At 44.3% G+C, this 23,381-nt stretch overlaps 9 non-coding genes across 9 annotated transcripts; 6 read left to right on the top strand and 3 right to left on the bottom strand.

Annotated features, from left to right (window-relative positions):
- The first annotated feature begins 1,083 nt into the window (after nt 1–1,083).
- Nucleotides 1,084–1,156, top strand: trnar-ccu (transfer RNA arginine (anticodon CCU)). Its single transcript has one exon. It is a non-coding gene; the product is annotated as a tRNA-Arg (tRNA).
- A 3,828-nt stretch (nt 1,157–4,984) lies between these two features.
- On the bottom strand, nt 4,985–5,058 carry trnan-guu (transfer RNA asparagine (anticodon GUU)). Its single transcript has one exon. It is a non-coding gene; the product is annotated as a tRNA-Asn (tRNA).
- A 1,191-nt stretch (nt 5,059–6,249) lies between these two features.
- trnaq-uug (transfer RNA glutamine (anticodon UUG)) lies at nt 6,250–6,322 on the top strand. Its single transcript has one exon. It is a non-coding gene; the product is annotated as a tRNA-Gln (tRNA).
- Nucleotides 6,323–7,879: 1,557 nt separating this feature from the next.
- On the bottom strand, nt 7,880–7,961 carry trnas-uga (transfer RNA serine (anticodon UGA)). The gene has a single exon. It is a non-coding gene; the product is annotated as a tRNA-Ser (tRNA).
- A 1,555-nt stretch (nt 7,962–9,516) lies between these two features.
- trnan-guu (transfer RNA asparagine (anticodon GUU)) lies at nt 9,517–9,590 on the bottom strand. Its single transcript has one exon. It is a non-coding gene; the product is annotated as a tRNA-Asn (tRNA).
- A 946-nt stretch (nt 9,591–10,536) lies between these two features.
- Nucleotides 10,537–10,653, top strand: LOC138235545 (U5 spliceosomal RNA). The gene has a single exon (XR_011188223.1). It is a non-coding gene; the product is annotated as a U5 spliceosomal RNA (small nuclear RNA).
- A 227-nt stretch (nt 10,654–10,880) lies between these two features.
- LOC138235586 (U4 spliceosomal RNA) lies at nt 10,881–11,022 on the top strand. Its single transcript, XR_011188263.1, has one exon. It is a non-coding gene; the product is annotated as a U4 spliceosomal RNA (small nuclear RNA).
- Nucleotides 11,023–12,192: 1,170 nt separating this feature from the next.
- On the top strand, nt 12,193–12,334 carry LOC138235535 (U4 spliceosomal RNA). The gene has a single exon (XR_011188214.1). It is a non-coding gene; the product is annotated as a U4 spliceosomal RNA (small nuclear RNA).
- Nucleotides 12,335–17,139: 4,805 nt separating this feature from the next.
- On the top strand, nt 17,140–17,221 carry trnas-cga (transfer RNA serine (anticodon CGA)). Its single transcript has one exon. It is a non-coding gene; the product is annotated as a tRNA-Ser (tRNA).
- Nucleotides 17,222–23,381: the final 6,160 nt, after the last annotated feature.

Below are 23,381 nucleotides of genomic sequence, written 5' to 3'. Positions count from 1 at the left end.
CGAACGCCATGGAAAACGAAACAAAACTAAAGCCCTCAGCTCCTGCACTTGATTATAATGCCGTTACGTGTCGAAGCAGGAATTTACGTCATCCTACCACTGCAACACGGGGAATAGAGGGAAATGAGCACAATCTACGAATTGTCTCTAAACAGTCCCTACAGTTGTAAGACACCTGGAAGCGTGCACCCCCATCATTAATCTTTGCGCATCTGTGCAAGGTAAACTCTGGAGCAGTCTCTGAAACGGCTCAAAGGAAACACGTGATTGATTCCATGTGCATCTGGGGTTCATTTCTTATTTACATTTAATTCAAGGGAAAGGCTTGGGTCAGTTTCAGACGGCCTCCAACAGCGAGATTCAAGCGCCCCACCTTCAGCCCAATCTGCGCCGCCAGAACGCCAACGGCTCCTCTGGTCTCTGGGGTGCGGTTGTGACCCTGTAACCTAAAGTGTTGGTGGCAGACAAATGGAGACTAACAGGTGATGTCCTAGGACATGACTACATTGTGACACTCGGTGGGGATGGTGACCATTGCTTGGAAAAGAGTGCGAGGCCCCTTTAGAAAAACATTTTGTTAACAGGCATTCTGCCTCAGCCTAAACACCTATAGCTTGCAAAGCGCATGCTATTAGACAGGCACCTCTGCAAGACCTTAAGAGTCTCTTAAACTAGTGATAGTAAGGTGTTCCCAATGGGCGATGTTTGGCTTTCAAATCATCTGTCTGTGGAAGCGCCGAGATGCAGCTGTTTAAGGCTTAGAAGCAGCTGACTGTTTCACTAGCTAGCTGATTACTGTCAGTCAGGGAGCTCAGAGGTGAAAAGCCTGTCTGAGAGACAATTCGCCGTTGTTCAGTTCAATATGTTCCGTACCAGCTCGGCGCACCTGAGATCATCTTGGTAGCCGTGTAGCTCAGATGAGTGAGAGCGTGTCTGTGTGTACCACCGTGATTGGATGCCGGTCCTTCTCAGGTCACAGTAAACCTTCTGCTGCCTAACTTTCCTAATTTTGGGGATCCCTTTGTAAAAGCAAAGGAAAAAAAAAACTGGCTCTTCATCAGCATGATCGACCCAACCCAGTGTGCCCCAGTGGCCTAATGGATAAGGCACTGGCCTCCTAAGCCAGGGTTTGTGGGTTTGAGTCCCATCTGGGGTGCTCCTGTCCCATTTTGAGCGTACAAATGTCCTTGTGATTTGCAAAGCTGCAACCCCACCTTACTCAGTGAGCGTCTCTGCTTTTCTCTCACATACAGTTGGGAGAAAAACTTTTGTAAACAGCCCTTCGGAATGATGTGGATTTCTGCATGAATGGCTCCTAACATGTGATCTTATCTTTATCTAATTCATAATAATTAATAAAGAGAGTCTGATTTAACAAACAACACACGCCCAACATTTGACATTGCTGTTTCTTTATTGACCAAATGGTTTAAAAAATCAAGGTCATTGATGGAAAAAGTACGTGAACCCTTATATTAAGGAGCTAGTGGAACCTCCTTTATGACAAAAACCTCAACCCCCACTTTCTGTAGCGGCTGGTCAGACCTGAGCAGCGGTTAGGAGGTATTTTGGCCTATTCCTCTATGAAAAACTGTTTCAGTTCATGTATATTTTTGGGATGTCTTGCACTGAACGGCCTGCTTCAGATCACGCCACAGCACTTCAATGGGATTGGGGTCAGGACTCTTACTTGGCCATCCCAAAATACGGAATTTCTTTTGTTTCAGCCACTCTGTTGTTGATGTACTCCTTTGTTTTTGTCATGCTGCATGACCCAGCGTCTTTCGAGTTTTAGATCACAGGCAGACACCCTGACATTCTGCTGTAGATTTTCCTGATACATCTTGGAATTCATCGGTCCCTCGATGATTGCAAGCCGTACAGCCTCCGCCATCCTTCCCAGGTGGGATGAGGTTTTGGAGTTGGTATGCAGTGTTTTGTTATCTCCAAACATAACGCTGTGCACATTTACCAACAAGTTCAACTTTTGTCACGTCTGTCCACAGAACATTGTTCCAGGAGTTGCTGTGGAACATCCATGTGGTCTTTAGCAAACTTGAGAGGGGCAGTGGTGGTTTTTTTGGGGGGGAGAGCAGTGGTTTCCTCCATGGTGACCTCGCATGATCACCACTCCTGTTCAGATTTCTTCTTATGGTGGACTCATGAACACAGACGTAAGACAAAGTCAACCACCTGTTCGCTAGATCCCATCCCCACTCAGCTAGTCAAAGATTCCCTCGAAGGACTGGCAGGACCTATAATTAGTATGATGAATGCATCGCTTGCGTCAGGCGTTGTACCTGATCAATTTAAGGTAGCGGTTGTTAGACCACTCCTTAAGAAGTCAAATTTGGATCCACAAGTTCTTAACAACTACAGGCCTGTCTCAAAGGTCCCATTTCAATCTAAAAGTCTTGGGAGAATAGTTGTTGCCCAACGTCAATCGTATCTGGATTCAAATAATATACTTGAGAAATTTCAGTCTGGTTTCTGAAACTGCATTAACAAGAGTCGTAAATGATATTCTCTTAGCTACTGATGCGGGGAATGCAACAGTGCTTGTGCTTCTAGATCTTAGAGCTGCCTTTGACATGGTTGACCTCTCTGTTTTGTTACACAGGCTTGAGTTTGAGGTTGGCTTATCTGGAACCGTCCTTCAGTGGTTTACTTCACATTTTACTCATCGTTTTCATTATGTTCAAATATCTAATAATTGTACTGCTTCATCAATGTCACCAGTTCAATTTGGGGTACCAGAAGATCAGTGCTGAGACCAATATTGCTCTCTCTCTCAACATGCTGCTGCTAGGTAGGATAATATGAAAAAATAATATGAACTTTCATTCATATGCTGATGACACTCAAATAAACATTTTGTTTACACCAAACGACAACTCTTCTATTATCAGTTTAGTTAAATGCATTAAGGAAGGAAATACTTGGATGTGTGAAAACTTTTTGTTACTCAACTCTGAGAAAAATGAGGATCTGTTGATCGGAGGCAACAATACTGATAGGACTACTATAACTTCAGCACTTAACTCAGAGGATTTAAACATTTGCCTCAAAGAGACAGCACGTAACCTAGGCGGCATATTAGACACAAGGCTCTTAACAACTTGCATTGTTAAGTGCCTTGGGACAACCTTGTTGTGAAAGGCGCTATATAGAAATACATTGATTTGAATTGAATTCACAATGTAAAATGTTGTGTGTGTTGTTTGTTAAACAAGACTGTCTTTATTTATCAAAAAATAAAAGGATTTTGCTAGGAATGCAAACGTTAGGTTGCGCTTCTTCATGCTGCATCGTCGGCATGAGTGGAGCTTTTTAAACGTCTGTACTTACTGTGCCCCATAAGAAATCGTTTGTCCCCGTTCAAAAGAGATTGTGCGATGTCCTGCAGTGTTCGCAAAGCAAACCTTTGACAGTTTGAAAAGAGGAATTTATTCTGCTTCCTGTGCGTGCAGTAATTACAAAGTTGAACGTCTTTACACGATTTGCTGCAGTTTTCAGTGGGCGGGCTTTGTCAGATGGCTTGGAAAAACGCACTGTGTTTCAGCTCGGGAAACATCATGAGAAGTGTCCTGCATGTTTTCTGTGTATAGCTGTCTTTTATCGCATACAGAATTCATTCGAAATCATTGATTTCTCCAATTAACAAGGGTCCCTTAAAAGATTAGTCAAAGTAACGTCTAATCGGATTAGTTTCCTTAGAGCTGGTTCAGAGTTTGCTCAAGAGTTTACCTTTCACAGATGCGCAAAGAAGAATGTTGGGGGTGCATGCTTCAAGGTGCCTTATAGCTGTAGGGAGTGATTCGAGACGATTCGTGGCGTGTGCTCGTTCCCATATACCGTACGCCCCGGGGTGCAGTGCTAGGATGACGTAAAATACCGCTTGGGCACGTAACGGCGTTATATGCAAGTGCGGGACTTGAGGGTTTTCGTTTGTTCATTTTGTTTTGCTCTGCTTTGCTTTGTTTCGTGGTCAAGAGGCGTAAGGTAAGTCGTAATCCAGGGAGAACACTGGTGGCAAACAGTCCGAGGTGAGAGGCGAGGTCCAAAGTCGAAAAGGCAGAAACGCCAGGTAGAGCTCTCAAGGAGTAGACTCAATACCAGCGGGAAGCAGGTAAAGATGGTAAAAATAGCACTGCGTACCGCACGGTGGAGTGTGTGCAGGTGGGTTAACTTGTGTGGCGGCGTTTGTTAATAATCACCCGCTGCTGGTGCTGTTTAGATTGCTTAAGAGTTGGTCTTAACTGCCTGGCGGTCATGACAAGCTCCTCTTTAAGCTGTGGTTTAGTTTTGCATTCATGTGTTTCTAGAGCAGTTATTTATGGGGGTGGGTGGGTCTTTCACAGAGGCTCAGGACAAATCCCCCGCCTGAAAGTCTAATGTGTGCGTTCAGAGAGTCACAGGTCAAGAGCCAGGCAGGAGGACAATGGACAGAAGAGCCAACGAACTAAAAATAAAAGAACAGATATGAAAAAGCCACCATCTTTTTCTTTTTGACATTTTCCGACTTTCACGCAAGCCAGGACAAAGTTGCTTGTAGCTACTTGTGGATTCAAATACTCTATCGAGTGCTTTGATGAGTTTTTGCAATTTGATTGTCGTCCTGTCAGCCTGTTTCTGTTTTTTTTTTTCAATCTAGGGATGGAAAGTATGAGGGAAATGATGGAGCAATCAATAACCGCTCCGGAAAAATGGCAGAAAGAAATGGTCCGTCACTAAGGACATTTGTGAAGCAGAGGACTGACATCACCACAAAGGCGACACATTCTGCTGATGGTTTTGGTGAATAATGATTGAGGCGCGTTAAGAGAAAGGTAGCTGTGTCAGCATGCGTAGGCTGCAAAGGATCAAGCAAAGGTTTACTCCATGCTGAAAAGAGAAGAAAAGAAGCACAACGTTTCGACTGTGGAGCCTTCTGCGCCATCTTCTTTAGCGGTGATGATGTTTACATTGGAAAAACAGAGACATGCGTCCCTGGGTGGGCTTGAACCACCAACCTTTCGGTTAACAGCCGAACGCGCTAACTGATTGCGCCACAGAGACTGACGGCCGCTTGTGCTCCCTACATTTGCAGGTTTATGGTCAAAGAAAATAATCACTTGCGCTTCTTGCAGCCGGCAATCTTTTTCCACTGACAACCAAGAAATGGATTTCATCTTTCACAAGCTGTATGGATTTCTTCAAAAACAAGTTATTCCAGAAAGGAAATGAATTCTTGCATTAAACTGAACCAAGCTGTACATGTTTGTCTGAAATGAGACATTCGGCACAACAAGACACGGAGAGAGGCACCGCTGGTATTCAGACCCAGGATCGCCTGCTTACCAGGCAGGCACTTTAAGCCACTAGGGAACAGCGCCAGCGGAGCACCGCGCTTTTACAGACACTTGGACACATCTGCATTCGGTGTGCACTTAACCTGCTCTCTGAGCCCGTTGCCTCCGTCCCATTTAATAGCAGAACTGACGCCAAGAGAAATGATGAGAAATGGCATTTATCTGGCACTTCTCATGTCCAAGGAGCTCAATGCCCTTGACACCTCCCCAAGGCGACAGAGCTGTGCATTCTTTGGCGACAACATTTTTTCTTTTGTTTTATTTCTATAGTTATTGATAGAATAAAAACGATATGTCATGTACTGTAAGGGAAATGTCTCTTTTCATGGGGAAAGCTAGCACCAGCAAATGTTGTGTTTAGAAGAAGTGATTTAACATGACACGTGACCTAATTTACCGGAGCAAAAGCTCACCCAGCAAGCCCTGCTTTACTTCTACAGGAGAGAAGTACTGTAGAGTCTGCAAGATGTTCAGCTGGGTACCTACGTCAGCATGCCTCGGCTGCAAAGGAACAAGTAATAGGTTTATTGCATGCTGAAAAGAGAAAAACGGAAACAGCGTTTCGACTGTGAGGTCTTCTCACACCTGAAGAAGCCTCACACCTGTAAAAGGCTCCATGGTTTTCTTTCTTCTCTTTTCAACATGGAATACACCTATTGTCTGCAAGATGTGACAATTTCATGGTGTTTTGGAAGAAAACCTTTTTTCTTTGAATTCAAAATCAATCGGAATTTCAGCACGACACATCAACACTTTTTCTGTTTTAAGGAGATGATATTTTAAACCTGATAAAAATAGTAGGAAACACAAGTTTCTTGCTGTGAAAATTTAGATGGGGAAGTGTACTACTAGTAGCAGTGTAGAGCTCTCTGTGGTGGAGTGCAAGCACGTGTTCTATGGGCCAGTGGCGTAATGGATAACGCTTCTGACTTTGGATCAGAAGATTGTAAGTTCGAGTCCTGCCTGGCTCGTGAGGCTTTTAAACCTCTCAGGTTCCTCGGTAACAGGTTGCCGTCATGTATATGAACTATAGAAAAGCATTTGCCACAACCCGTAAATTAGCACGCAAGTGCGGGCTGGTGAACACAGAACTGTATGGAGATCATCTCCAGCTCCGAGCTCAATTGCAATGAAAAAACATGCAGAAAAGAACTGGAGAGCAGCTGAATTTGTGCTCAGTAGGGTGGGGAGGACTCAGCATTGCTATTGTTCTAATTGGCATGAACTGCAGGGGATCTGAATCAGAACATGTCAGATAGTTCGATCATTGCGTCAATATGTAGGCCACGTTAATACAGAATTATTACTTTGTCTGTCTCGTCTTTGTATATAGCTGAATGTCCCTGACAATTTCATGTTAGTTTTTAAGAACGACATTGGTGCTAATATATACATATATAGCATATAAGGAACACGTAAATGTTTAGTCCATGCTGAAAAGATAAGAAAACCGCCACAACGTTTCATCTTGGAATAAATCTTTACTTGTTGTTTTGCAGCCTACCCATTCTGACCTAACTCCTCCCTTGAAATTCCCTAACAGATAAGGGTACGTAACGGCTCATGCGATGCTCAGTTGCAATTTGTCCCAAAACAAACAAGAACAGCAGCTGAGGGTTTGAGTTTGAACATGCACTGTATTAAAGCAGCTTTTATTTCCATTGATAAATGCTAGATATTCCTACAGAGATTCTCCAGGTGAGTAAGCGATTCCTGTTTCTGTTTCTATTTCTGTTTCATATATATACATTATATATATATATGTTACATGTGTCTCTGCAATAGTATAAATGTGTTATACACTATCAGGGGCTGCTTTTTTGTGCACCTCATCTACAACAAGGGTTTTTTTTTCATTTATGTTTGTGGACCTTCACCATTTGAGGAAGTGAGTTAGATAAGAAAGTTACAGGTATGGTGAGCAATGACTGACAAAGGCACGTACTGCGTATTCCTTACAGAAGTGTAAGCAATTTGTTCTAAAAAACACCGGCTAAAGTCCAACATCGTTAGCAATCTTATTACTTAAACAGAATTAACATCAATAAACTGTAAGGTGCTGGTACATGCGAGTAGATTTGATCTTCTATTAAACAAAAATGCAATTACAGCTCTAAAAAGGTCAACCTAGACTTCTGTAACAGATCTGTTCAGGTCATCGCTGTTTCTCTGACCTTGTGAGTCTTTGGAATTTTAAAAGTGTATTTTGCTTGCCTTTCATGTGGTCTGTGTACAAGTCACTGTGGCGTATGCGGTCCTACACAGCCTTGCTATAGACGTGACGAGCCTCCGCTATGTTGCAATGGAGAACAGGTTCAGTACGGAGCTGCCGAGAAAATTCAGCTGGAAAGCTCGTTGCAGAAAAGCATTGTTATCTGTGTCCAGCGGCAAAGCGTCCTTCGTGGGTGCTGAAGAATCGATTTCACAGGCTGCGGGTCCAGGCGATTTAGAGTGTTAAAGGTCCCAGCGAAAAAGAAAACGGCGCTGGTCCTTTTACACGCACGCACGCAACCAAATGCAAAGGACGCCGTAGTCGGCAGGATTTGAACCTGCGCGGGGAGACCCCAACAGATTTCAAGTCCGTCACCTTAACCACTCGGCCACGAGTACAGCGAGCGCCGCGGCCGCTGCCTTCTTGCTACAATGGAACAGGGAGTGCGAGGCGGCGGCAGCAGCGGAGGCAACTTTTTTCAAGTTCGCTCTCCGTTTAAGAAACCTTTTACGCCATACGTGCAAGCACACACACACACACACACACACACACACACCTCAGAGGACTTAAGGGTGGCTTCAAGTTGGAATGATAAAGTCTCCCCGTTCGGACATGAAAACAGAACATTCTTAGACAGAAAGCAATCAACAACGGAGACATGTGGACGACGATTTTAGTCACTGCACTTTGAATAGCATTTTTACTCCAGTTACAGGAGATGCACCAATGGCCCTTGACCTACGCTCTTACCAATGCCTTGAACATTCAAACAAAACAGCCCTCAAGTCCTGCGGTTTAATATAACGCTGTTACGTGTCGAGGCAGTATTTGACTCTGTCCTACCGTTGAGACACGGGGCGTATATGGAAACGAACACATGCTACGGATCGTCTCTAATCGGTCCCTACAGTTGGAAGGCTCCTTGAAGCGTGCACCCCCATCATTCATCTTTGCGCATCTGTGAAAGGTAGACTCTTGAGCAATGTTTGAGCCAGCTCTAAGGCAACTAGTGCTATTGGACAGACACCTCTGGAAGATCCTAAGAGTCTCTTAACACCACTTCCAGCAGCAAGCTTAATTGTTCGCTGGAGGTCTCCCACCCAGGTACTGACCAGGCAAAGAATCACCAGTACATTGAATGAGGAAGTTAATCCTGAAATCCAATTACATATCTCAAGGTAAGACAAATCCATAAGAACATGTCTTAGTATTACTTCGTTTACATTAGTATGGCACTGAGTTGGAGCTCCTCTTTAAGCTGTGGTTTAGTTTTGCATTCATGTGTTTCTAGAGCAGTTATTTATGGGGGTGGGTGGGTCTTTCACAGAGGCTCAGGACAAATCCCCCGCCTGAAAGTCTAATGTGTGCGTTCAGACAGTCACAGGTCAAGAGCCAGGCAGGAGGACAATGGACAGAAGAGCCAACGAACTAAAAATAAAAGAACAGATATGAAAAAGCCACCATCTTTTTCTTTTTGACATTTTCCGACTTTCATGCAAGCCAGGACAAAGTTGCTCGTAGCTACTTGTGGATTCAAATACTCTATCGAGTGCTTTGATGAGTTTTTGCAATTTGATTGTCGTCCTGTCAGCCTGTTTCTGTTTTTTTTTTTTTTCAATCTAGGGATGGAAAGTATGAGGGAAATGATGGAGCAATCAATAACCGCTCCGGAAAAATGGCAGAAAGAAATGGTCCGTCACTAAGGACATTTGTGAAGCAGAGGAGTGACATCACCACAAAGGCGACACATTCTGCTGATGGTTTTGGTGAATAATGATTGAGGCGCGTTAAGAGAAAGGTAGCTGTGTCAGCATGCGTAGGCTGCAAAGGATCAAGCAAAGGTTTACTCCATGCTGAAAAGAGAAGAAAAGAAGCACAACGTTTCGACTGTGGAGCCTTCTGCGCCATCTTCTTTAGCGGTGATGATGTTTACATTGGAAAAACTGAGACATGCGTCCCTGGGTGGGCTTGAACCACCAACCTTTCGGTTAACAGCCGAACGCGCTAACCGATTGCGCCACAGAGACTGACGGCCGCTTGTGCTCCCTACATTTGCAGGTTTATGGTCAAAGAAAACAATCACTTGCGCTTCTTGCAGCCGGCAATCTTTTTCCACTGACAACCAAGAAATGGATTTCATCTTTCACAAGCTGTATGGATTTTGAAATGTATGGACGATGCCAGGTGTCCCACAACACCACAGCGCCGACACACCTTTGGTTGTCCCACATAAAAAACATAGCCATTGCAGGCGCCCAGCCGGATTGTAGAGGGCAGGTGCCTTAAGCCTCCATTTACATTGTCCGGTAGCAAGCGAACCTCGAATTTCCTTGCTCCTGTTTTTATACCGTCAACATCTCTAACCTCAGTTCCATGGTGGACGGTGCAGTACTGCTTAAGCCAGGTGTGAATGTCCTCCGTCTTTGCCAGTTCCGAGAACATAACAACATGCACCGTTTTCCTCTCTCTCTGTGTCAGAGGCTGCAAGTTGATCTTCTCAAGGGCAGGAACTTTCCCTCTTTTTGCCTCAAACACATCCACACATTGTTCAAACAGAGAATAGGTAGCAAAAACAACCTCAAATGCTTTCTGACCTGGGAGAGCGAAGATGAAATCCAAGTGCCGAGGTTCAAAGCCACGTTCCTTCTGTAACACTTTTCTGCTGAACTGCATACGATCCATGAAGAGGTCATCCAAAAGCTCAAAACGTACAGCATTCTTGCGGGATCCAAAGGTTGCCATCTCAAACTGCAAAACAAACACTGCTTCCACAAAACAAGAAAACAATCCAACTACTCTAACTACAGGCTGATCAAGGTATCTCCCCTGCCAGGTAAGCCGAGAGCCGCAGGCGATGAGCCCAGAGCTGAACGGGCCCCACTGGCTCGTTTGTAAGGCCAGGTGCATTGCCAACCACGACCGGCAGGGCAGAGGCCTTGAAGGCGGCCTGGGCTCCTGCAGCTGTCCAGCCACGCACTCTGGTTTCTCTTCATCTCGTACAAATCTTTTGCCTTTTACTAAAGATTTCCATGGAGAGGAACATGAATGAGTTCCATACAATTTTTGTGCTTCCCTGCCTTCGGGTGGGGCGCAGCTGGGCTGGTCAAAGAGAGAAACTAAAACCGCTCACAATCGCTCTTATTACGGCGACTGTGGCCGTCTGCTCTGCGAGTCCTCGGTCTCCGCCTCTCTGATTGGCGCTCTTTTCTTTGGGGGGCGGGAATATGCTGTGAAATATGAAGCGTTACAGCAACGACATGCCATGAGACGATTGATAACGATTTCCATAGGATCCCCGCGGTTGCCTGGCAACCGTCAGCTTTGCGCAGTGGCAGTATCGTAGCCTGTGAGGTTTAGCCGAGGCGCGATTATTGCTAGTTGAAAACTTTTCCCAATACCCCGCTTCCGCCGGTTTGCAATACAATCGGCGAAAGCAATTTTTGACAGTCTCGTCAGAGACTGAGCAAGGTGTTTAAAGACAGATTTTGTCATGGTAACATCATGGTAGAAAGAAACAAGCTTGTTACGTCTCAACAGAAACGCTCTTTAGCTCTTTCAGCGTTATGCAGAGAACAGCGTCTGTCGAGATCACTTTTGAGTCAGCGCGAAACGCCGTGTGCTGTCAGTTTGATTTCATATTGCTCGTAGCGGCGCCCGGCTTTTGTCTGTCAAACGTTAGGTTGCGCTTCTTCATGCTGCATCGTCGGCATGAGTGGAGCTTTTTAAACGTCTGTACTTACTGCGCCCCATAAGAAATCGTTTGTCCCCGTTCAAAAGAGATTGTGCGATGCCCTGCAGCGTTCGCAAAGCAAACCTTTGACAGTTTGAAAAGAGGAATTTATTCTGCTTCCTGTGCGTGCAGTAGTTACAAAGTTGAACGTCTTTACACGATCTGCTGCAGTTTTCAGTGGGCGGGCTTTGTCAGATGGCTTGGAAAAACGCACTGTGTTTCGGCTCGGGAAACATCATGAGCAGTGTCCTGCATGTTTTCTGTGTATAGCTGTCTTTTAACGCATACAGAATTCATTCGAAATAATTGTAAGATTCTCCCTCAGTTCCGTTGTGCAGTGCTTTACCTCTTTCAAAAGGCTTCACTTTCCTAGTCACATTCCAAGGCTCATCGAACCCGGGCTGTTTCCTCCAGCGGTATAGTATTGCAGTGAGACAGCACGATGCCTGCAAGACTATGTCACACTAAACGCCACAGATTGTGTTTGTCCGTTCGTGTCAGTCGTCCTGCAGCCACGGGAAGTGGGACACAAACATGCTGCAATGCTTTCAGGACGTTAGGATTTGTTTGTGCAACATCCGAGAAGAGTACTTGTGGCTTGAATGTGAACTGTACGTGCCCGCCCCCTTTCCTCTGTAGTGCATGAGTTCCTCCCGGCATGCCCTTCGTCATTGTTCTGTCATCTTGTATTTAAAGGGTTGTATTTCTGCTGCTGAAAATAAGCAACGGTTTTCTCACAACGCCCTTTGTTCCCGACGGAGCCCTTGTCTGTCATGAAATTCTTCAAAACCTCAAGCTAGAAGAAGAAGACGACAAATATGAAGCGTTACAGCAACGACATGCCATGAGACGATTGATAACGATTTCCATAGGATCCCCGCGGTTGCCTGGCAACCGTCAGATTTGTGCATTGGCAGTATCGTAGCCTGTGAGGTTTAGCCGAGGCGCGATTATTGCTAGTTGAAAACTTTTCCCAATACCCCGCTTCCGCCGGTTTGCAATACAATCGGTGAAAGCAATTTTTGACAGTCTCGTCAGAGCGTGACATAGTGTTGCAGGCATCGTGCTGTCTAACTGCAATACTATACCGCTGGAGGAAACAGCCCGGGTTCAATGAGCCTTGGAATGTGACTAGGAAAGTGAAGCCTTTTGAAAGAGGTAATGTCGACGCTTTTTTAACAGAGCACCAAAAAAGCGTCTTTTTTGAAGGCCTGGGTACTGAGCATTGGTGGTTCAGTGGTAGAATTCTCACTTCCCACGTGGGAGGCTCTGGTTCGATTCCCAGCCAAAGCAGTGGCTTTTGCAGTGAGCGGCTCCATCACTTGCATCCCCTTGCAACTCGCAACTGAAAACCCACTGAAGCAAAGCATTTGTTAGCCAGGTCAGTACCCGGATGAGGGTGAGCTACAGGGAAAAACAAAGTTTCCAGCTGGAAGCGGTGTTAATGGTGCCGGTGGGGGGGTGCTCACCCTGAGGTCTGTGTGGGTCCCAATGCCCCAGCATAGTGACGGAGACGCTGTGTTGTAAAAGGGCGCTGTCTCTTGGATGAGATGTAAAACCGAGGTCACAGCGCTCTGTGGTCATTAAAAATGACCACCAAAACCTTTGACAAAAGCTCTTGGTAATTGATGGTCTTCAATAATGCTTCTCCTTTAGGTACATTTTAAATCAGCTGAAAAATGCTGTGAAATGGGGGGTCACTTCACGCCAGTGTAGGATTTGGGTTACAAGAAACATGAAACTGCACGAGAAAGCCCGTACACTGAATTACACGGCTTTCTATTCAAAGGAGGGCAAAAGAAATTCCCTGAGTTCGATTTTTTGCAGCACAGAGAGGATTGCTGTCGTGAGGCTGGTTAGCTCAGTTGGTTAGAGCGTGGTGCTAATACCGCCAAGGTCGTGGGTTCGATCTCCATACAGGCCAGGTCGTTTTGTCCTCTCTTACAAAAGCTGTTAGGTTCCTTTCCGTGGTGAGATGGGTTGTCATGCAACGCTGCCACATAGTGCCGACAGACAATTAAATGACAAAAATGAAGAGAGTTAAAGCAGCTGGAAAGGTTTTCTTACAACTTTTGAGCTGACACAGTTTTGGAAAATGTTTTCTTCACGCTGCACTGTACCACATAGGCAGCCAAGAGTCTCCAAAACAAAACAGAATTGACAGTCATATAATGTCCATTAACCCCGGTTTTAAACAGACTCATGTCTGCCATCATAAGAATATGAGTCCAATATTTTAGAATATAGTCAGAATGTCTTCTAACCTTACCTGTGGTGTCTTTAATCCCTATTGCTCAACGCATGGTGTACGTACTGCATACATGTGTCTTGAGAATGAGGAATGGGCCCCTGAGACATTTACCTGTTTCACAAATGATCGTATTTTACTAGAGATTCTGTTTGGGATTCAGATGTGCATTCGGACAGCAATTCCTTTCAAGAAATGATACATTCTGGATGAGGTCAAAGGTGCTGGAACACTGTATTTAGGATGTGTTTGCAGTGATTGTGTCTCCTGCTTCAACGCAGTGATATATAGATGTGCTCCTGTAATTTATTGGTACATGCCCAGGGCAGTAAGTAGTCTGAGGATTTATTTCCAGACGGCATAGAGCAGTGAAGCAGTGAAGTAGTGCAACACACTGGATCATTATATTATTAGAATCTATTCTACTTAAATTATTACATTATACACAACTTGAGCTCTCAGCACCGTACTGAGCCCAGGTGTTTTTCTAAAGCTGTCAGGTGCAGTTCATTTACATGAAGGAAATCTCTTACTGGGTACGATTACAATGCAGTAAGTAGCACAGGCTACTTAGGGAGTAGGCTGATGTGTTTAAAAACAACCAGCGCCAGGCAGGAGTCGAACCTCCAAACTCCTAATCCATAGTCAGATACATTATCCATTGCACCACTGGCCCTGGTGTGCCACTGCAGGACTGTAAGCCAGTGAGCTTAGCACTGCAACTAGTAAAATATTACCCCCGGTCCATTCTTTTCCAAAAGTGAGAAACACCTGTTTTCTACATTTTGTCTGTTTTAAAACCATATCTCTTTAAACCAAACCAAGAGTTTGTCTTTTGCACTGATATTCTGATTCATTTCGATTTCAAAGAAAAAAAAAAAACATTACCTTCCAAAGCATCATAAAATTGTCCCTTCCTCCAGACTCTACTTCTCTCTTGTAGTAGTACAGCAGACCTTTCCAGGTGAGCAGATCAAAGAGTCCGAAATGAGCTTCCTCCATCAAGCAAAGTACCTGAACATGACTCTGTCATCATAAAAGCGCCCCTGTAATAAAGAAATTAAATCCGAAATCAAGAAGGCAGTTGCCTACTGAAATACAAGAAGTCATAAATTTTAACCTAGCAACACATTAAAGGCTGCATCTATACAAGTACGATTCTAGAAATGCTCACCAGATTACGTTTTAAGAAAGAACTGCGCCTCAGGTTCCGCCGAGATCTTAACTCGGATGGCAGGATTCAGAGTCTGGAGTGTGGAATGATGGCGCACGGAGGGTCCACATACTGTGGATCCCTCAGTGATCTTCCGCGTATTCAAACCGCCAGCGTGTGACTCCCCTGTCCCCGTGACCTCATTGCTCTGCTCTCGCCTCTGTGCAGCTGAGCCCGACTCATGGTAAAGTGAAAAAAAATATGCCCTCACCGTGAGATTTACTCTGGAGTGAGGATAGTTGTTACCTTATTATCGTTGAAACGGATGTATATGATATGGCGACTAGGTTCTTCTCCATTAGCAGGCTTAAGGTTAAAGAAAAAAACATTGCTGACTTCTTTTTTTTTTGCCAGCCGCGAACGCTGATTAGCGAGGTTTGTACTTCATGTTTTGCAACTTGCATCCATTTTAAGAAAAACAAGTCGTTCAAGACAGGAAATGAATACTTGCATTTAATTAAGTCTAGACGTATGCGGTTGTCCATAATGACCAGTTCTGTTCGAGAACACAGAACAAAAAAAGGCACCGCTGGGATTCTGACCCAGGATTTCCTGTTTACTAGACAGGCGCTTTAACCAACTAAGCCACGGCGCCCCGGGAGTGCTGTCTTTTTGCAGCCACTTGGACACACCACTCAGACACATCTGCATTCGGTGTGTGCTCCACGTGCTCGCTGAGCAAGTTGCCACCTTTAAATACAATAGCAACATCGACACCAAGAGAAAGGATGACAAATGGCTTTTATCTGGAACTTTTCATGTCCAAGGAGCTCAATGTGCTTTCTGTGTACAACAGGGCCACTGAACTCCACACTGGCCACTGAACCACAGCAGTGGCTTGCTGGCTTGACATCTCCCAAGGAAAATGTTGAAATCGCATGTGGAACAGGAAAATGACCCTCGAGTATGAGGGAAAAAAAAGAAAAAGATCAACTGGAGTGTGCCAACCCATGTCAGGACAGCCCAGTTTTGTTGACGAGGTGGCCGAGTGGTTAAGGCATGGGGTCGAATCCCATCCTTGTCGCTCTCCATGTCTGACACGTGTGCCCGTTCGGTGTTGGCCCTCCTGTTCTTTGCTCCGGTACTAGAGCCGTACATTTTCTAGCGGTGGCTGAACATGGTATAGTAGGCTAACGTCGGTATCGAGCAGTGACAGTAACAGTATTTACATGCCGCTGCTGCCAAGTGGCTCTGGGTTGAGACCGCGTTTTCACTTACTTGCAACGCAAACGGAGAAAGCGATTTTTGACAGTCTCTTGAGAGACTGCACTAGGTGTTTAGGGATAGACTTTGTCAGTTCCCCCTGGGATGATGACCTCTCAAATAGTTTGTGATTCCTCTAGACGTTTATACAGTAGAAGCCTGCTTCGTGGCTTAAATCCAAGCTAATGTAACGAGTTAGAGGTCTGATGCAGAACTGCGAATTCAATGAACGGGAACAGTACAGTACATTGGACTGTATGTGTGAGGAAAGCTGCCCCCTTCTGTCCCTTGTCGACCGAACAGAGGACTGTAAAGGATACCGCCAAGAAACTTTAGGATGCTGGTTGGAATACAGCTCCAAAGAAGCCCCTTTGGGTGTTATGTCATCAAAAAGTAAGAACAGCGACTCTCCCTTTGATCAAATGCGCAACAGAGCTGTTTTCCGTGGAGCAGGTTTCAGACCCGTAGACCTGTTTTATTTGTAGGGCAGGGCGCATTCCCAAATGCGAATCTCCTTTTTTAGAAATGCTTTGGGCGGCGTGAAGTGAAAATAAGAAATGGGCTCCAGATGCACATGGAAGCAATCAAGTGTTTCATCAGAGCTGTTTCAAAGACTGCTCAAGAGCTTTCCTTTCACAGAGGCGCAATGATTAATGATGGGGGTGCACCCTTCAATGCGCCTTACGACTCTAGGGAGTGATTGAGACGATTCGTAGCGTGTGCTCATTTCCCTCTATTCCCCGTGTTGCAGTGGTAGGATGACGTAAATGCCTGCTTCGACACGTAACTGCGTTATAATCAAGTGCAGGAGCTGAGGGCTTTTGTTTTGTTTCGTTTTCCATGGCGTTTGTAAGCACGCAAATCAAAGGCAATTCCTGCGTCTAACAGGAATGTAAATGCTTTTGAAAGTGCAGTGTGGTGCAGCTTGTAAAATCCTTATCCACATTTGTGGTTTGTTGCTGTTTTTTCTGTCTGCCAAAGCTGCATTTTGACATCCGGACGGGGAGACTTTATCATTTGAACGTGAAGCCAGCCTTAAACCCTCTGAGGCGTGTCTGTCTGCCGGCACGTATTTTGTCAAAGGTATTTTTTTTTAACGGAGAGCGACTTTGAAAAGGTTTCCGCAGCCACGTCGCACTCCGTGTTAGATTAAAGGAGGAATGCGGCGATGGCGAACTCGCTGTAGTCGTGGCCGAGTGGTTAAGGCGATGGATTCGAAATCCGTTGGGGACTCCCCGCGTAGGTTTGAATCCTGCTGACTATGGCGTCTGCCGCACGTCTTCTTGTGCCTGCGCGGCAAAGGCGAAGTGCCGCTTCTCCTTTCCTGGTACTATAAAAACGCTAAATCGCTTGGCCCTGCTGCCATGGAAATGAGTTCTTCAGATAACCACACATCTTGCGTTTGCACCTCTGGTGTTCTACTTATGCCTTTGAAAACCTAATGAATAAAACTGAAAGAACCGGCACAATATGTAGGTGCTCGTAAAGCACGCATTAAAGAACTGTTAACAGCAAGGGTTTCAGTGGGTTAACTGAGGAGAAGGCGTGATCGCTAATTGTTGACTTTGTATTTGGTGTTAGAAACATTCTTACTGTGCATGACGTGCAACAAATGTAGCCACAGAAATTGCATCACGCTTTCATGTATGCTATTGCAGACACCAACGTTGCCTAGATAGAAAACCGAAATAGCCGTGGGTTTGCTTGCTGGTCTGAAGGATCTCTCTTCGAATCTCTATCATTTGTCAATGGAAGTAAAAGGCGCTGAAATCTCATACGTTCAGAATCAAACCCGCAGCTGTTGTTCGACTTTATTTCTTGACTAATTATAACTGAGTGTCGCATGAGCAGTTACGTAAACTTGTCTGGTATATTTGAACACAAATGCCGTTCTTCAATTAAAACTAACAGTACATTGTCAGGGACATTCAGTTCTATACAAACAAGAGACAGACAAGAGAATATTTCTACCGTTCATGTGGACTACGTGTTGACTTACTGATCGGAATAATTGAAAAGTTCGGGTTCATAGCCGATGCAGTGCGTGCTAATTAGAACAGCAAAGCTGAGCTCTCAGCACCGTACTGAGCCCAGGTGTTTTTCTAAAGCTGTCAGGTGCAGTTCATTTACATGAAGGAAATCTCTTACTGGGTACTATTACAATGCAGTAAGTAGCACAGACTACTTAGGGAGTAGCCCGGTGCATTTAAAAACAACCCGAGCCAGGCAGGAGTCGAACCTATAATCTCCTGATCCCTAGTCAGACGCGTTATCCAGTGTGATACTGCAGGACTGTAACCCAGTGAGATCAGCACTGCAACTAGTAAAATATTACCCCGGTCCATTCTTTTCCAAAAGTGAGAAACACCTGTTTTCTACATTTTGTCTGTTTTAAAACCATATCTTCTGTCTTTTGCACTGATATTCTGATTCATTTCGATTTCAAAGAAAAAAAAAACATTATCTTCCAAAGCATCATAAAATTGTCCCTTCTTCCAGACTCTACTTCTCTCTTGTAGTAGTACAGGAGACCTTTCCAGGTGAGCAGATCACAGAGTCCGAAATGAGCTTCCTCCATCAAGCAAAGTACCTGAACATGACTCTGTCTTCATAAAAGCGCACCTGTAAAAAGAAATTAAATCCGAAATCAAGAGGGCAGCACAGTGGGCAAAAGACGTATAATATTCGTCTATTAAACGCATACCTTAGACGTCTAAATGTGGTCTGCAATTCGTCTAGAATCTCTGCACAGTGTACGAAGTAAATTATTTTCGCAGTAATTAATTTACACGTGTATAATAAACATAGTAAATATAATAAATTAATTACTGCGAAAATAATTTACTTCGTACACTGTGCAGAGTGCCGTATACTCCTAGTTGCGGCACACACGATACAGATGCAGCCATTCAAAATGGGTGAGGTATTTCGCGGCATACCTCGACACGCCCACCGGGGTATCAGGCGGTTCACGTGTGTCACGTGACTAACTATCCGGCGTCGCCTTGTTAAACCGCCTTTAATTTTGAACTGTGTATTACAGCATGTTAATCATCAGTCATTAAAATGTTGGTATATTTTATGAAAGCAAGATTGCTCAGTTGGACAAAAGTACACAACCTACCTTTATCAGAAATATTTATGCATCAAAGCCTTTACTGAAGATATTACTAATAGTATTGTAACGCCTACGGCCGACAAGCAGTGTGTGTAAGAGCCGGCGTACCAGAGCGGGTGACGTCACCGCCCTTCCCTGTGATAGCAGGACCACAGCTACTGGGCTGTGGAGAGATCTCTCTTTAGCTCACGGAGCTAGGTCGCTGCAGAGAGACGCGGAAGTCCCGGGTTCGAGCCCCGGACGGTGCAGGGGCCGACCTAATGCGGCAAGGGCGCCCGCCTGAGCCCCCGTTGCGTTACAGTATTAATAATGGATGACTTTGGACAAGCTGTATACTCAAACTGTAATTTCTTTAGCACATTTGTACAAGCACTTGGAATCTGTCCAAGCCATACTTTGTCAGGCATTTTGTTTTACTTCAACGGGCATAAAAACTTCCTTGCTTTTAACAGGGCCTTACATAATTTCTAACTACGAAAATGATTTAAAATGCGACACCTATCATGGAAATATAAATATAAAATATAAAAATCTTAAGATTTTTAAAATACATGACTTTGCTAAAATTTATTTGAAAATAAAAACAATTACAACCGCCAGGGGAGAGAGAGAACAGGGTAGGGATGTTGGTTTTGCATAAGGGGCGGGGCTATGGAAATTATGTCTGTTTGGGAATGTGTAGTTACATGTTCTGGCTGTTTGTGAATTATCATTGTTGAGTATGGAGTGTTGAGGTATTGATTTTGTGTAATGCTTTATGTTGAAAATTGAGGTGGATTTTGTTTATGATAAACAGGATAAACTGGGATGGGAGGAAGGTTTGGTTTTGCATAAGGGGCGGGATTATGATAATTGTAGGACTTTGCCAGAGTAAAATGGTTTGATTATTTGATTTTGTATTGTGGTTGTTATCTATGTTTTTGGTTGGTATTATGTTTATATGGTTGTTTTTGTTGGTTGGTTGTTATTATGGTTATTAATAATACGATCTATAGTTGAAATCTGAGCCTAAATAAAAAGAAAAAGCAAGTGATTAGGTTTATGAGCAATCTAATTACTTATTCGTTTAAAACGCTATATAAAATAAAGTTTATTATTAATTTGCTGGACAGAGCGGTGAACATTATTATGCATAAGACAAAGATAACGATCCTGATCAGTTTAGAAATCTGTGTACGCTGTAAGGTTTTTACTTCTTAAACTTTTAAAATACACGTTTTGAATAGAAAGAAATCCTCTTCCTGGTACAGTATGTATAGCAAACCAGCACGTCTTTTTTCTCCAATCAGAGGGGTGTCAGATGGTGTCAGCCAATCACCATTCTGCGTTGGGTAGCAACGGGTGACTGTACTCAGGCGGAAGATGTAAACAGCTTAATGTTCGTGTTAAATAATTTTTTTAAATTAAAATTCATTCTATACAGCAATCGCATATTTGGGTACCGTTTCATAAAACTTTCATGCTTAAAATGTTTAGGGAGAAATGGAAGACTGGTGTGTATTTTTTCTTTAAACTACCAAGACCAGCCATACACAGTACAGTTTACATACATACAGTAATGTTTATGTTCCTAAATTAATATCGTTTATGACCTTCAGATGCGTTATGCTCCTCTTCTTTTTATGCTCAGCTACTAAAATTTCCCTTTAGTGGTAAAATCCATATAAATATTCAAAACTAAGCGGATTAAAATGTGCACAGTAAAGACATTAAATGATTAAATCTTTGCACTACCAACCAATGCACCACGAGTGCCCCTGTCGGTCATTTTGGCCAGCCAATCACTTGCCCTGCGCTACCCTCTGGTGCCCCGCGGTGGCTTGTGGGTAGGTTACTGTACCGCGGGTTTTTACCGCGCATTTTGAATGGCTGCATCTATTAAACGCATACCTTAGACGTCTAAATGTGGTCTGCAATTCGTCTAGAATCTCTGCACAATGTACGAAGTAAATTATTTTCGCAGTAATTAATTTACACGTATATAATAAATATAGTAAATATAATAAATTAATTACTGCGAAAATAATTTACTTCGTACACTGTGCAGAGTGCCGTATACTCCTAGTTGCGGCACACACGATACATACAGTAAAAAGCCTCAGGCACTGTGTTAGATGTGTTTTCGATGTTATATATGCGTTTATTCATGTCGTCGATTTTACGGTTGCAATTCGACGTTGATTATACGTCGAGGCGACGTATATATACGTATAGCCGTATTTTCGCCGTAAATATACATATATTCGACGAATCAATGTCCACTGGGAAGGCGCATTGAAGGGTGCACCCCCATCATTAATCGTTGCGCCTCTGTGAAAGGAAAGCTTTTGAGCAGTCTTTGAAACAGCTCGGATGAAACACTTGATTGCTTCCATGTGCATCTGGAGCCCATTTCTTATTTTCACTTCACGCCGCCCAAAGCATTTCTAAAACAGGAGATTCGCGTTTGGGAATGCGCCCTGCCCTACAAATAAAACAGGTCTACGGGTCTGAAAGCTGCTCCACGGAAAACAGTTCTGTTCCGCTTTTGATCAAAGGGAGATTCGCTGTTCTTACTTTTTGATGACATAACACCCAAAGGGGCTTCTTTGGAGCTGTATTCCAACCAGCATCCTAAAGTTTCTTAGCGGTATCCTTTACAGTCCTCTGTTCGGTCGACAAGGGACAGAAGGGGGCAGCTTTCCTCACACATACAGTGCAATGTACTGTAGTGTTCCCGTTCATTGAATTCGCAGTTCTGCATCAGACCTCTAATTCGTTTCCTTAGCTTGGATTTAAGCCACGAAGCAGGCTTCTACTGTATAAACGTCTAGAGGAATCACAAACTATTTGAGAGGCCATCATCCCAGGGGGAACTGACAAAGTCTATCCCTAAACACCTAGCGCAGTCTCTCAAGAGACTGTCAAAAATCGCTTTCTCCGTTTGCGTTGCAAGTAAGTGAAAACGCGGTCTCAACCCAGAGCCACTTGGGAGCAGCGGCACATAAATACTGTTACTGTCACTGCTCGATACCGATGTTAGCCTACTGTACCATGTTCAGCCACCGCTAGAAAATGTATGGCTCTAGTTCTGGAGCAAACGACAGGAGGGCCAACGTCGAACGGGCACACATGTCAGACATGGAAACCGACGAGAGTGGGATTTGAACCCATACATGCAGAGCACAATGGATTAACAAGCCATCGCCTTAACCAATCAGCCACCTCATCAACAGAACTGGGCTGTCCCAACTGAGTTGGCGCGCTCCAGATGACTTCTGGTACCTTTAGGGTACGGTGTTCCCTGAAGGGCTCTCAAACCCCGCATTTCAGATGCCTAGCTGTATCGCTGATGTGTTGCACCTCAGAATCACTTTTAAACCTTACCTCTGGTATCTTTAATCCCTATTGCTCAACGCATGGTGAAAGTATTGCATAAATGTGTCTGAAAATGAGCAATGGGCACCTGAGAGTCATTTTCCTGTTCCACGTGCGATTTCAACATTTTCCTTGGGAGATGTCAAGCCAGCAAGCCACTGCTGTGGTTCAGTGGCCAGTGTGGAGTTCAGTCGCCCTGTTGTACACAGAAAGCACATTGAGCTCCTTGGACATGAAAAGTTCCAGATGAAAGCCATTTGTCATCCTTTCTCTTGGTGTCGATGTTGCTATTGTATGTAAAGGTGGCAACTTGCTCAGCGAGCAGGCGGAGCACACACCGAATGCAGATGTGTCTGAGTGGTGTGTCCAAGTGGCTGCAAAAGGACAGCACTCCTGGGGAGCCGTGGCTTAGTTGGTTAAAGCACCTGTCTAGTGAACAGGAGACCCTGGGTCTGAATCCCAGCAGACAACCGCTAGACTTAATTAAACACAAGTATTCCTTTCCTGTCTTTAACACGACTTGTTTTTCTTAAAATAGATGCAACTTGCAAAACATGAAATACAAACCTTGCTAATCAGCGCTAGCAGCTGGCAAAAAAAAAGAAGTCAGCAATGTTTTTTTTCTTTAACCTTAACCCTGCTAATGGAGAAGAGTTAAACGACCGAGTCTATGCAGCTTAAACGGTGCGCACGTTGGGTTCTTAGCTGAAAGGGTGGTAAATCACGCTCACTCCAGTCCTTAATCTTTTAAACAGGATACAAAATTGAACATAGTCGCCACATCACATACATCCTGTTCAATGATAAAAAGGTAACATCTATCCTCACTCCAGAGTAAATCTCACGTTGAGGGCATATTTTTTTTCACTTTGCCGTGAATCGGGCTCCGCTGCACAGAGGAGAGAGGACAGGTGACAGGGGAGTCACACGCTGGCGGTTTGACTACGCG

Source organism: Lepisosteus oculatus, unplaced genomic scaffold (genome assembly GCF_040954835.1).
Source record: "Lepisosteus oculatus isolate fLepOcu1 unplaced genomic scaffold, fLepOcu1.hap2 HAP2_SCAFFOLD_82, whole genome shotgun sequence".
Classification (NCBI taxonomy): Eukaryota; Metazoa; Chordata; class Actinopteri; order Semionotiformes; family Lepisosteidae; genus Lepisosteus; species Lepisosteus oculatus.
Note: the sequence above shows the minus strand (reverse complement) of the source record. Positions and strands in the feature narration are given on the sequence as shown.